The sequence below is a fragment of the Cryptomeria japonica genome, chromosome 6 (assembly GCF_030272615.1).
Source record: "Cryptomeria japonica chromosome 6, Sugi_1.0, whole genome shotgun sequence".
NCBI classification, from domain to species: domain Eukaryota; kingdom Viridiplantae; phylum Streptophyta; class Pinopsida; order Cupressales; family Cupressaceae; genus Cryptomeria; species Cryptomeria japonica.
Window position 1 is genome coordinate 412,815,678 of NC_081410.1, and position 15,112 is coordinate 412,830,789.

Sequence of the window (15,112 nt, forward strand, 5' to 3'; positions counted from 1 at the left end):
ATTATTTTTGGAGGTGAAGATAAATTATGCATAGAATTTTCTAAGAATATGGAGAAAAAATTTGAGATGTCTATGATTGGTGAGATGAAATTTTTCTTAGGTTTGCAGATTACTCAGACTGACAAAGGTATTTTTATCTATCAAACTAAATATGTTAAGGAATTGTTGAAGAAATTTGGTATGGGAGATTCTAAACCGGTAAGTACACCTATGGTTACAAGTGAGAAATTAACAAGAAAAGATATTTCTGCACCGGTAAATCCTACAAGATACAAATCTATGATTGGAGGTCTGCTCTATTTGACTTAGACTAGGCCTGACATTATGAATGTTGTTTGTATTGTTTCAAGATTTCAGAGCGATCCTAGAGAAAATCATGAGATGGTGGTGAAAAGGATTTTTAGATACTTGCAAGGTACATCAGAATATGGCTTATGGTACCCTAAGGATGATAACTTTACTTTATGTGCATATATAGATGTTGATTGGGTTGGAAATGTTGATGACCAGAAAAGTACTTCCGGTGGAGCTTTCTTTCTTGGAAAGAAGTTGGTTTCATGGATCAGCAAGAAACATTCATATACTTCTCTATCTACTGCTGAAGCTGAGTATGTTGTTGCTGCTACTAACTGTACACAAGTTTTATGGATGAAGCAAATGTTGAAGGTTATAAAGGTGGATTGTGATGCACCGGTAGTTATTCACTGTGATAACTCTGTTGCTATTGATATATCAAAGAATCCGGTATTTCATTCTAAAACAAAGCACATATCTATCAAGTATAACTTTTTGAAGGAGAAGGTGGAAGCAAATGAAGTTACACTGGTTTATGTGAACACTAAAGAACAGATTGCAGATATTTTCACTAAACCTTTATCCAAGGAATCATTTGAGTACCTGAGAGACAAATTGGGAGTTTGTGCCCCTCCAATAGAGACTTGATTGATGTGGTTTGGCATCAGTCCGCCATGCATTATCAAAGATACTATTCATTTCGGCACTGATGTGGGATGCTACTGCTCTGGGGGAGTAGTCAGCTTTGAGATTCAAAGGCTTATGTTTTTGCTTTGATATTTCTGTCAGATTTATGGCATTGATGTCAAAGGGGGAGAGATAGTGATGTAAAAAAGAAAAAGAAAGGGGGAAAGATATTGATAAGAAAAAGAAATTCAGAAATTTACAGAGATATTATTCAAAGGGGGAGAGATACTGATGTTCAGAGCTATTTGTGGGAATTTGTTGACTGTCTTCCACAGGGGGAGATTTGTTTGGCATTTCTTGGTACTTAGATGTTTTTCACATCTAATGTTGCCATCAATGCCAAAGGGGGAGATTGTTGGCCATTTGGTGGAATTGATTATGTGTTGCATTGATGTTTTGTCATTGATGCCAACACTAGATGTTTGGATGCTTTACCGGCACCCTTCTGGTCCCGGTAGTGTTGACGCGTTTTTTATGACAACGTCTAACACAGAATAAAGTTGCCTAACGGTCACTTCACTCTCTCTTGATCAAAGTACGATTGCATGCTAAGATTGCAAGAAGTTCAAACAATCGACTCCAAGGTTCCTTCAATGCGTGGACGTGACTCAATTCGCTGATGTGATTGCTGGCAATCCAAGCGGCCTTACGTGTGCATCGTTCTTTCACTTCTTTGCTGTGGCTAGAACTCCATCATTGGATATGGCAATTTTGTGATGTTGCTGCTTCGAACGGACTAGAATGAACTGAAAGAAAAGGGAAAGGGTTCAGAAGGATCTAAATCTACTCCTAAGGGCAGTGATAACAATGAATAGTGCTCTGGTGGACAAATTTCAAATAAACCAAGCTTTGCTTCGCCAAGATCAACTACAACTCCGCAAGAACCGGTGCAATCTTCTGGGGATGCTAGAGGATTTTCAGATTGAGAAAGTACATTTGAATACCCAAAAATGGCACAATCCAAACGACCATCCACAATCGAACTTAGCACAAATATAGGGGGTTCAGGCTAACTTTACACTGCAACTTACAATCTGCAAGATGCAAAAAGTATGAACCATGGAAATTCATCAAACACCATTACATTTTCCATTGAAATCAAAGCATTATACTACTTCTACTCTAAGTGAGGAAGGTGAAACCATGCAAGTTTTGAAAAAATAACTCAAGTGGACACCATCAGAGAACAATGTTTCACTATTATTTTCTCAAAAACTTATCGCAACAATTTCATACAAAGCTCCCTCCTTTACAAATGAGGGGGTCACCACTTTATATAGGCTTCAAGCCCTGGCTACATGCAAAACCCTAATTAGGGTTTTCCCTACAAGATTCTCCACTCAAGATGCAACAAGGTGGGAATCTCCAATTAATAACCCATCATGCCCATATACAATTAATTCAAAAGTACCCAAAATAGCATCCATTGCACATTAAATGCACCACCTCCTTCAAATTCGCCCAACATGTGTTGAATATTCATCCATGCAAAAATCACCTCATTATGTCATAAATGATCCATCATTTCCACATGCGGCGGCTGCATGCAAAAGGAATCTGCCATAAATTCAACATGCAATGACCGGGTCGCCATTTGGTCAAATATTCCGATAATGAATGCGCCACTCTACTGCCACGTGTTCAATAGATCCTCGCCATGCAAGTGGACCCCGTCGTTGTATATCCGCTCCTGCACATCTGGAATTGTTGGAGAGGGAAAATTCGATTCAGGAAGAATTTTCTTGAAGTCTCCTCAACTTTCCTTGCTTGAAGAAGGTTTTTCATCAATTCTGCACATTTCCTATTTTTAGGAAAATTTCCAAATTAGGGTTCCACAGTCCAGGAGAGAGAAAATCCTCCTACGAATCCAAATCTGTAAAACTTTTGAAATTTGGATGTGATTTGATGCCCGAGAATGGATTTTTCAATTTTTTCCCTGGAGGGGAAATTTCTTGTTCAGTTCATCCTTGATTCCTTCCTTGCCTTAGAAATTTTATGTTCAATTCATCCTTGGGTGTATTTCTTCCTTGCTTGGAATTTTGTCCTGAAGGAAGGAATTTCCAATACTTAGCCAAATTTTCATCTTTCTTGGAATTTTGTCCTGAAGGAAGGAATTTCCAATACTTAGCCAAATTTTCACATTTCCAAGAATTCCGTCGTGAAGGAAGGAATTTCCAACACTTAGCCAAATTTTCACCTTTTTCAAGAACTCTATCATGAAGGAAGGAATTTCCAACACTTAGTCAATTTTTCACCTTTCCTAGAATTATGTCCTGAAGGAAGGAATTTCCATCACTTAGCCAAATTTTCACATGTCCCCTTTTCAACATCCCTATTTTTAGGGATCCTCCTAAAATTTAGGAGCCAGGTTCATTGGATGAAGAATTTCACCCCGATTCTAAATCTATAAAAATTTCCATATTTGGTCAGGATTTGATGTCTAAAAATAGCATAACTGAAAATTCGCTCAAGGGGAATTCTTCTTTTTATTCCTCCTTGACTGCTTGGATTTCGTGCCTTAGGCAAAATTTTAAATTCTTTGCTTGGACGAAATTTTTTTTTACCATGCCAAGGATTCATGAATTTTCTCTCTGTGAATGACTTCTTGGATTCAGCGCCCCAGCCCATGCCTAGGCGCATTTTGGCCATGTCCATGGAATGATGGATTTTTGCACTTGTGAATGACTTCTTGGATTCAGCGCCCCAACCCATGCCTGAGCGCATTTTGGCTCTGTCCATGGAGAGGTGGATTATTGCACTTGTGAATGGCATCTTCAATTCAACGCCCCAGCCCAGACCTGGGCGCATTTTGGCTCTGTCCATGGAGAGGTGGATTATTGCACTTGTGAATGGCATCTTCAATTTAGCGCCCCAACCCAGTCTTGGGCGCATTTTGGCTCTGTCCATGGAGAGGTGGATTATTGCACTTGTGAATGGCATCTTCAATTCAACGCCCCAACCCAGTCTTGGGTGCATTTTCACCACGTTCATGGATTCATGGATTTTTCCATCATTTCAAGCTCTTCGTCAGGATATATATATGAAATATAACATTTAAGTATAAGTATTGTCAGGATGTTTGAGAGTGGTTTCAAGTCCATAGGAATCATAATGCAAATTCTGGATTTTCGAAGATCTTCCAAATTTCCAGACTTCATCAAATTTTAGGCCATTTTAGGATCAGGATGACATTGGTGGATTGATGTGAATTTTTGGACTTGGATGATCATGCTTGCTTTCCTCTTCTGGAATAGGAGATCCAAACTTAGCCAAATTTTGACCACTGTCTGTGCTGAGATGCCACTTTGGGATTTTGAAGGTGGATTTTCCAAACTTAGAACAATTTTGTGCCTTCCACTTCAGGGATGATTCTCATACTTAGCCATTTTAGACCCCTGCCTGTCTGCTTTCAACTTTCCAGATTTAGAAGTGATTGTGCATGTTGATTCTTCGCTGTCTGCTAGCCTGATCCTGCCACAAATAGACTTTCCCAAAATAGAAACTTTCCAAAATGTCAGAGTTAGAGCCTAAAACAGGACGTAGGAATGACTTACTAAAAATAGAAACTTACTAAAAATAGAAATTACTAAAAATAGTAAGTTTGATTTTTGGCAAAATGGCGACATTCCGGGACTCGGAAAAATCCCTAAAAAATAGGGACTTTCTAAAAATAGAAAGTTGCTCCGTTTGGGCTCAAATTTTACTAGGAGGTCCCTTGAAGGGTCCTGATTCCAGTCGTATGTTCAGTTTTCCCAAAACCCTAACAGAAACCCCTAAAATATAGGATAAAAGGCATAAACCCAAAAACGAGAAAAAACAAGCCCTAGGCTTAGCCGAATTTGCTCAAACGAAAGGCATACTTGACCAATATGACCCCCAAACACTTGCAAAGCAGATAGACTGACGAGACTACTGCGAAAAGACCACAAAAACGCAAGCCAAAAAAACTGGGAGGGCCTAAAAAGAAGGGGGTCCCCATTTGCAATGGGGCGATGTGTGAAAACGTCACAACAGGTAGGATGAGTGGTTTCTAGTTAACTTGGATTTGGCATGATCCGGTAGGCTCTGGTATAATCTGGTGATGGAATTGGCTTGTTCATGATACTTATACTCATATTTGGTTAGTTGGTTTTGGTCTGGTGATTGGATGCTATCCTGCTTGCTTAGAAGATTGGTTTCTGGTTCCGGCGAGGGTTTCACCGGCAAAGCTTTTAGTGGAGATCTTTGATGAATTGCATAAGTGGTGTTGGTACAACTTCTGATGGAGTTTTTGGATGTTGTTGGTGATCATGTTCGAGACTTGGAGGTTGGAAATCATTGCTGAAGCGTGTGGACCTATACTTGGTCCCGGTTGATCTAGGTTATGGATCGGCTTTAATGTAACGTGTGGATAGGACCTATTGATGTATTTCCGGGATGTCTTATGTGTTGATATTACTTGTTTGGTCTAAGGCTGACATTGTTTGTAATTATGTAATCCGTTTATTGTCTGGTGGCCGACCTAATTGTTTATGGTCGAGGGTTTGTATAAATAGATGTAAGATCTCATTATAGATCATCATGGTTAATGTAGAAGGTCATGGTCAAGGAATATAATGTGCGAATAATGTAATATCATTCAAGCAGAGGAGTTGGTCGATCATTGGAGATCGAATTGGGTTTATGTAAGAGGATTTAGTCCTCCGGTATTGAGCTGAACCGGAACTATACTCTGGCATGGGAGATGCTATCTTTTGCAGTTCAACACTTCTCCGGATTGTAGTCTGGATTTATATGTAGTCAGTGAGGCTCCTTTTGTGATGAGCAGTGTGCTCTAGACTGTTGGCCTTCCTGCAAGTGCAGGCCCCTTCATTGCAATTCACATACTTACTCCAGAAGTATTATCTGACTGTGGGTAGGCTTCCCACCATGGTTTTTCCCTTTACCGGGTTTTCCACATACAAATCTTGGTGTTGTGTGGATGGCTTTTATTCTGTGATTACTGCTTATGCTTAATTGGATTAACTGCTATTCCGGTATTATTGTTTTGATTTCCGGTATTAAAGTTTTAATTGCTAAATGTTCATGTAATCTGTGACAACTGATTCAACCCACCCCCTCTCGGTTGTCTTCCGGTTATCTGAACTGTCTAACATCACAACACTTCATCATTGCTGCCCCTTTGAAAGAGTCACTTCCTTATCTTCTTCCTATAAATGCTTCCTTAATTCTTTTGCTCCCTTCTTTCTTCCTTCATCCCTTTTCTCCCCAAATGGAGTTCTCTTCTCTCCCTTTTATATCTCATGTTTGAGGGAGTCACAACTTTTCATTTCATGCCTTTTGACCATTCATTAAACTTAACTAAATTTTAATTATATTAAATTTTATTTTTATTCTTTTATATTTTAATTTAATATTATTATTTATTAATAAATCCTATTTCAACAAGGGGACATTAAAGGTGGTAACATAGCTCAGTCAATGTTTTGCAAAGTCGTTTAACCCAAACACCATAGTTGAACTACTCGCGACTCGGCTCGACTCGCCAAGCCCCTGAGAAAAAAACTCGGCGAAAACTCAAGAAAAACTCGGCAATGTAAAAACACGCTTAATTTTAATAAAAAATGCATTTTTTTTGCAAAATTTAATGAGAAGATGCATCCAATGAGTCAATAAATGATAACACAAAAGAAACAAGCTAATTCTAGATATATTTAAATGCAAAGTGTCTACAAAATCGCATCCTCATGAGAAATGCTGATGGCTGGAAGCAAAATAGTAAATAGTTTTTGTAAAACCAAAAGTAAATACAACTTCCTCTTCCCAGCTCTAGCTAAAACTAGTTTCAAACTTTCATCGTATTTGAAATTTCATCATTCATACTCATAGTTTCAAACTTTCAACTCTAAAATGTATAATACCAGGATTTCTTCAATGCTATTTATGTTGTTATATGGAGCCTAATAAGACTCGGAGGTTAAATTTTCCCTACTTCCATCAGCGCAGTTTCCCCCTATATTTTTCGATGGGGGTTTGGGGGCAACGCCCCCAAGTTGGGGTCAAGGGGCATCGTCGGGTTTGGGGGCAACGCCCCCAAGTTGGGGTCAAGGGGCATCGCCGAAGGATCCTGAAATTTGACTAAGTCTGGAAAATTGAAGAATCCTCCAAAAACTAGATTTTGCATTATAACTCCTGGAGGTCCGAAACCACTCTCAAACATCCTGACAGTATATATGGAATATAACTTAAAGTATAAGATTTCTTATACTTAAATGTTATATTCCATATATGAATCCTAACAGACAGACCAAAAAACTCAGCGATTACTTGAGGGCATAGTGGGCTCTCGGCATGGCCCTTCCAAGTGAGTTTCCCCCTTCTCAGCCCAAAACCATATCGAAAAACAAAAAATGCATGTATTTTTTGCCATTTTCGGCTGTTATGCTAACACAGGCGAGTTTTTCTTTAAAACTCGCCGAGTTTTTGGCGATCGGCAAGTTTTTGCCAAAAACTCGGCGAGTAGAAGTCATTACTACTCGCCAGGTCCAAAAACTCGACGAGTTTTTGTCACTCGCAGAGTTTTCGGCGAGTAGTCCATCTATGCCAAACAATATTGCATCTTCAATTGCCACGACATCTACTTTGTAATTTAGTTCTACTTCATACATTTTCTTCAACGCTAGGAAAGAAATCACCTTTAAATGGGTTGGAATCTCTTTCATGAATTATCCTGTGAAATATGTAACTGGGTATAACTTACAACCCAAATTTTATTTAAAAATCAAAAGGTATTGAAGACTGCTATTTGTCCTGGATGCTAAACCATGATCTGCCAAACATCTACTGCACAACCCCGCATTTTTCATACTATGTACCATGTAGGACATAACACAACATGCATTGAAAAAATTCTCCATCTGCAATTTTTCGTGGACTAGCAAAAATTCCCAAAAATCATGAAATATTTACCAAATGACTTTTGAGAGGATGTACCCATGTAGAACATCATCACTCACCCAAAAAAGCTTCCATAAAAATTTAAATTATTAAAGTGACCCTCTTTGCACTCATGAGAGACATCTTTCAAGGAGATTCAAAATTTGTTGGACTGTTCTCTATTCCTCTAGAGAAGCAACTTTCAATGTCATGTCATCGTCATCAAGGACAAATCTTTCTCTATGTAAGAAATACATATTTTATTGGCCCTTTTAATTGCCTATCTCTTACTGTGCCTAAGTGTTCTCATAAAAAATCTTCAACAACATAAGGTCTGCATACCTTGATCGTATATCTTCTCCATTCTTGTTCTTATTCGCATATATACCTGTCACATGTTGCTCAAAGTTCTAGCAACAAACTCTAGGTATTTATCCAGATATTGCTTAACTTTTAATAATCAACGAAAAATTGTTAGTTTTGACAATTTCAATCTTCATCCTCTAGCAAAGGACTCTATTATATGTTAAGGCATTGCAATAAGTTGGGGTACGAAGTAAAGAGACATATGGTGGCACTGTAGCTATATGAAACTTATGAAATAGTCAGGAAAACCAAAATGTCATTTACCTCTAACTATTTTAACATGCACCTTGTGATATTTTGGTGGTCACGTCAGTGATGCCAATTGAAGATGTTATAACAGCCCTTATAGTTATAGTGACAAACTCTATAGACTCCTTTCCCAATGTGATAACCATTGCATAGATAGAATGTAAGTTTCATTATTTATTGTTCACCTTGTGTGGTTATATTTCATGCAATTAGAGGTTCCCTTCATATTGATATATACCCCCTTAAATATTGCTGGGACATAGAAAAGGTTGTCTGACTAACATGCTCCTCCAATTTTAATAATTCTGTACAAGTTTATCACTGCTGCCTCTTGAAGTAATTAAATTCAAGATATAGATTGGCAGTTATCTTATTTGAATCTGCAGTTATTATATGAAGATAATATAAGCATCGAAACTGTGTGCTGCTGTTCTCATTAAATTATTTATGTTGAGTCCTTTGTCACTGAACAAAAAATGATGATGATAATGACTTTGTTCTGTTGGACCTATCAAAGTGTATAGACAAGATTAATTTGACTCGAGCCTTGCAATGTAGGTCAGTCTTGATACTACCCTTGCATTGTAAACCTTCTCTTTCTCCTCATTCATTGACTCTTCATGAGTGCATTGATTCTAAAGTGTCCCGAGTAGGGGTGAAAAAATTATGAATATCATAAATATATTTTAAAAAACAACAGTGGAATAGTGCGAGAGAGAATAACAGATATGCTTGGTATGTCTTGAAGCCTGTTATGATGTTACTCATACTTAACAGTTTGAACAACCAATATGAAAGAATAAAAACAAGTTCTCATCTTAGAACTTTGCCATTGCAACCAATAAATTCAGAACAAGATAAACAATAAAATCACCAAGACTCTCAATGGATATACTACATTTTCCTCAGCAGTGCATGCTTTATGACATTACTAAGGCATTTCAATATTGTTTTATAAGATAAGCAAGTGGAAGGTTATACACCTACTGTAATGCCCCAACTTTTACATCATCATAATAATGTTATATAATTTATAATGCATGACTAAATCATTAATTAAAGTAATAAAGAAAACATCGCATCATTAATTCAAGTAACATATGATTTAAATGATGGGTATATATATATATATATATATATATATTTACTTAATCTGACATTAATCCCCCTTCTTTTCTGTATACTATTCCGAAACCAGCATTGTAATAATATTAGAGCAACCTTATACTACTTCAATTCTAAAATATAAATAATAAAGTTATAAGACGGTTTTATCATTAGGAATCGTGTCATCGGCCACGTTATACCCCTCTTAAAATGTGAGCTGAGGAGTGTGAGGTAAGCTATCAAATTGGTGGCTATCTAATAATGATAGCGCCATTAAGAGTTGGTGTTTGCATGCGCTACACCATGCGAAATAACGCGGCTTTATCGATCCCAACTATTAATAATTGTGGAGAAGGAATTTTCTAGATCATCGAGTTTCAAAACTAAGGGCTGGAGTGGTATGAACAGAAAATTGTGAGCATATGGAGTCGAATTTGAGATTGATCTTGGCAAGTGACAATAGATTGATGGCTTTTAGGGGAGAGATTAAGGCTGAACGATGGGGAATCATCTTGAAAGATTTGGATGATTTCTCTCGTAGAGCCGTTCAAGAAATTTTGGGGGATGAACAGCTGAATAATGAATTTAAGTATAGGGTTAACTGCGATATACCGGCCACATTCGCTGCTATTCTCCTCACAATTGAGGTGGGCAAAGGGGATGTAATTCAATTATGTAAGACTGTCTTAGAGAGGAATTTCTAGGAAATTTAGAGATAGCAGTTGGCAATGTGGATGACAAAATAAGGATTACTTTCCCAAAATATTATGGTATTAATGCTGGCACAGGTGGGATTTAGTTTGAGGGTAGGATCATCATCAAACGACCGTTGCTATTCATTAGGGATAGAGAGGCCTTTAACCAACGCCGAGAAAACATCGAAAGGAATGCGGATTTCCTCTTTAAATGGCTACATTTGAAGGAGGTGCCCAATGGTAATTGGTGGGTTGAGTACTTAAAAATGGAAGGCTTTAAGGCCCCAGAAGACATGCCAGAAATTCTGATGGAAAGGATTCAAATCCTTTCACCTGTTATCCTCAAGGCTGCAAGAATTAAAAGAAAATTTAAGGATGAGGGCAGGGCGCCTGGAAACACCCGGTCTCCGAGGGCAGGGGATGCAGGGCCGTCCAGTTCCAGGCTACAAGATATGAACTGTGACTTTGTCGACTACAGTCTCTTGGACGAGTAAACCAGTTAGTTTGCTTACTATAGACGGCATTTTATAATAGCAGCAGTATAAAATGATATCTTAGTTTATTTCAGACATATATACGTTCTCTCATATTACAGGCAGATATTGTTCCTTAAAGATATTATAGGGTTTTAAAGTAGACGGCTATTTTGAACTGATAAACAATATATAATTACTGGTTATAAAAAGTGATAGTAATGCTTTGGGTTAGGCTTACTTTTAAGTTTTAATCTTGATACAGCTTCTGTCTGAAGTGGTATTATACAGAATATAATATATGGGAATTTATATGTACAGATACTTTTATATACTAATGCATATTTTCAGGGCATAAGTTTCTTTGATTCTAGGGAATGATTTTTTGTCATATGCATTGTATGACCAAAGAGATTGCGGTGTAATGAGTATATTCTGCTGTATGCATAAATGTGGGCATTTGAGTAGAATTTTAGATAGCTGGCTTTAAATCTCAGAGCATTTTTGGTTTGCTAGATCTATGATGGAAATTTTCTTTCGCTATTCCTACATGCATCTGGTCAGGTACTTTACATTATGTTCGTATTTTATGTGGAATATGTTATTAAGCAGGTTCTTCTTGGGTTTAAGCACCGATGGTGAAGGGTCTCAATACAGGCAGAACTCTCCAACATTTGCTATCTATCCAAATGTCTCCTTACTTACCTGAATATTATTTTCTGATTATAGCTAAAAAATGTATATAGATGGTGGAGCATTTTAGTGCAGGTTTCAGTCGAAGATGCTTCTCCAGTAGAGTTTCAAGTTAATAGATGTATCATAATGGAAGGACGTTGAGGGATCCTTGTTGATGATTGTATTGTATTATAATCAATTGGCAGTAAGCCAATAAATGTAATTTCCTCATAGGATATATGCTCTGTTTTGTAACCAGGAATGGATATTCCTTGGGCAAGACCGGAGGTTTTCTTTACCCGGTTCTTTCCTCCCGGTGCCCACACTGAACCAGGAATGTAAAAAAAATTCATAATTAATAAAATATATTGGCCATGGCCCATTACCTATCAAAAAAAAAAAAAACATATGATTTAAATGAAAATGGTGAAGCTGAAAGAACTATGCAAGATTTATCTTATATATCATAACATATATGTTCATATATCCAAAATATACATTTGAAGAATCAAAGTAGCAATACAAAATATTATCAAATATTACGTAAATATCTGATATGAAATTACATCACATCAAAGGCACAAATGCCTGTGGGCATTACATCTATGCCAGTGGTATTATGTCATGTATGAGTTTATGAACAGCTGACTTGTGGCACACATAACCCTTGGCTAGATACTGTGGTGATCCAACAGTAACGCCAGTTGGAGGTAGCTCCCCAAAAGCTCATATACAAGGTCTAATGGATAAGAATCATTCAAATGTGTAATATGGATTGAGGATTAGCCTCCCCTAGATTATTAGATGAGTTTAGGATTTAGGATTCAGGGTTTAGTTAAGATAGAAACATAGTATAGTATGTTCAACTTCCATAGTGGGAAATCTTGTGTAGTGAATCTTTTCTTAAAGAGTACTATATGTTGTATGTTGTAACCCTATCTCCAAGCATTCATCTCTAAAGAAGGGCGAGAAAGTCTCACAAAAAAGAAGTAAAGGGAAGAAGATGACAAGAGATTCCCTGACCAACCTTGATAACATTATCCAGATTCAGCAATCATATCATCTAGAAACAATATCTAAGAGGCCACCACGAGAATTACACAGAATTCATCTCTAAAAATGATAGGTATACTTATCATAATGAGCTCGAGTTGGAAAAAAAACAGGCATAAATTGAACAGCTCTTCCAACAACATAGCATTCAACAAGATCATTGCATGAGTTAAGACCATGTTGATTACAGGAAAAACCCAGTGCTTCATAAGCAGATGAAGGTGATTAAGGTCGCTGTGGGCTTTTCAAAGGCAAGTCTTGCCAAATGGATAAATGTCATAGATGACACTCCAGTTCCTCATGCAGAAGCCCTATAGAGGGTTTAAATCAGGAAAGCATGATGTCTGATATTGATTTTTTGTAAATATGCAAGTCTGCTTCTGCCCAGTTAGTATGGCTAACACATTGGAATATATCCTGTTCATTATACTTATCCTTTTAAGGCTTTGCATTTATGATACAGATTCTTTCGTGTCCTTAACTGACCTTCATTCTCCCACTACTGGGATATGCTTTTGCATTTGGCTTGGGCAAGCAAGTTATTCCACTAATAGTTATTTATTGAGCTGTTTTGAAATTCTGAAAATGCTGTGATCTTTAAAATGCCCTTACTTTGTAAAACAAAATAAAAACTTACTTTCAAAGAACTCTAGGTATGTGCATGTGTAACATCACAATGATGTCCATGAGCACAGGAACCTGAGAAGAGTGAAAGATTGCCCACCCTCTCCCATCAGCCAAGATCAGTTGATGCCAGGCATAAAAACTGACAATTTTCGCCTCAAGACCTTTTCGGAAGTCATAACCAAGACAAACCTAACCCCTCATAGATGTTGGTTGGTCATAAACTCTGCTTCACAATAACCACCTAACTGAAGTCAGACTCTGCTCTTTCTAGCAGAAGAAAGCACAAATATAAATAAAGAGATCTGCAGTATTGTGTCCTGGCAGTTAGTAGCAAGTACTACATTACTGAAAGGCAAAGGTTTGAATCTATTATACAGAGCTTGGTTGGAAGAAACAGAAAAACCAACTTAATATTGGTAACATCAACAAATTCATTTGCTATTTTACAGGTATTAAACACATCGAAAGTCACGGGAAGAGGAAGAGAACTCAGGATAACAAATTTTAAAAAATAAGGCTTATAGTTCAGCTAAACAACAGCACTAACAGAGGCCAACACATATAAATCTTCTACTTACATGCAAGTAACATATTATCCAATGCAGCCAATGCAGTAAATTGGGATAAGCTTCAATAATAATCATCAGAGTTTCCATGATGGAACCTGTGATCAAATCTCCAAGAGACATGTTACATGTTTAAACATGCCCAAATTTTGAAAGTTGAATCAACTAAACTGCCACATCTCAGTCTTGGTGTGGTATACTTCAACGCATGTGACCAGGTGCAAATCCAGGGTGACTTCGAGATAAGAAATACCCTTGATCATGGCATCTAAGCAAAAGGGCACCTCGTAAGACGATTTATAAAATCTATAAAAAATATTATCCAATGTATGCTGCTCACAAAATGCATTCAACTTATCTAGTAAATAGATATGCAACAACACCCAATTAGGCAGGGTAACCACTCTTGCTGGGAACAACGAGCTGAGAACTTTGAGCTTCTTGTATTCACAGGAGGAGCGTGATCCCTCCAATGATTAAGTTCAATCCCCGGGTCAAAGGGATTGTCTAGCATTCGACAACTAATAGGTGCTTCCTGATGAAGAATCGCTCCACAGCTTAGCTTGAACTTGAATCTAGGTGTTGGAATAAGTGTGGATTGGATTACAATTTTAGTAGTACACCTCACCGATTTAAAATCGGTAATAAGCAAGCACAGACTAAATTGCACACTAGAAAGCAAACTTAGTTGAGAATTACCAAGCTCGGACTAAACACTAAGGGGCTCGTATTTAGTACATAAAAATCCGAATGCAGCTATACTCTCATGTATGACATACCCAACAATTTTCTTAAAAATTTGAACATAACTGTGCATGACGGCCCATAGGTAACAACAAATAATCAAATCCGTATGTGCTTGCTAACTAGCATTTATAGTTTGTAGGGATTCTCTGTTTTATTTATTTTCTGTGACTGGTCCATGAACTCATTATTATAATTCTTATATAGATTGCCGGAAATTGATTATATGTGCAGTTAAAAATTAAAAATTAGAACGGTGGTAATAAGATTATGAAAGATAATGTTTAGAAACTTACTGAAGAGAATGCTGTGGAGGACTGTAATCACAAAATTTCTTGGGTTCCCTCGTTCGTACCAAGTTTAGTTGTAGGCAGAGTAGTGAGATACGCGTTAAAGGTCCGCACGAACTGTCGTAACGAGCCCCTCACGGTGCAATACAGAATAGAAAAAGGTACTAAAATATAGAGGTCATTTAGTTTTTAAATGTTAGACTTTTCTATACATTGTAATGATGAATTTAAAGGAATTTTTTCTCACCTTTTTTTTTTAAATTCTGGTTGAATTATTTGTATATTTGGTTTCAATGTAATTACTAGCAATCGTATTTTGATGTGTAATGGGTACATCGAAGTGTTGTGGAAGGTCAATTAGGAAAAAAGTT

General features: G+C 37.2%; 1 protein-coding gene across 3 annotated transcripts in view; it reads right to left on the bottom strand.

Annotated features, from left to right (window-relative positions):
* The window catches only part of LOC131039229 (uncharacterized), a 72,271-nt gene extending 57,367 nt beyond the window's left edge, over positions 1 to 14,904 (bottom strand). The window contains exons 1-2 of one of the 3 annotated variants that reach the window (XM_057971948.2): positions 14,748 to 14,903; positions 13,152 to 13,364 (exon numbers count right to left, since the gene is read on the bottom strand). The gene's annotated coding sequence lies outside the window, so the exon portion shown is untranslated. Of the gene's footprint in view, positions 1 to 13,151; positions 13,365 to 14,747 lie in introns of all 3 variants that reach the window. The other 2 variants (XM_057971938.2, XM_057971942.2) reach the window with 2 other exon arrangements.
* Positions 14,905 to 15,112: the final 208 nt, after the last annotated feature.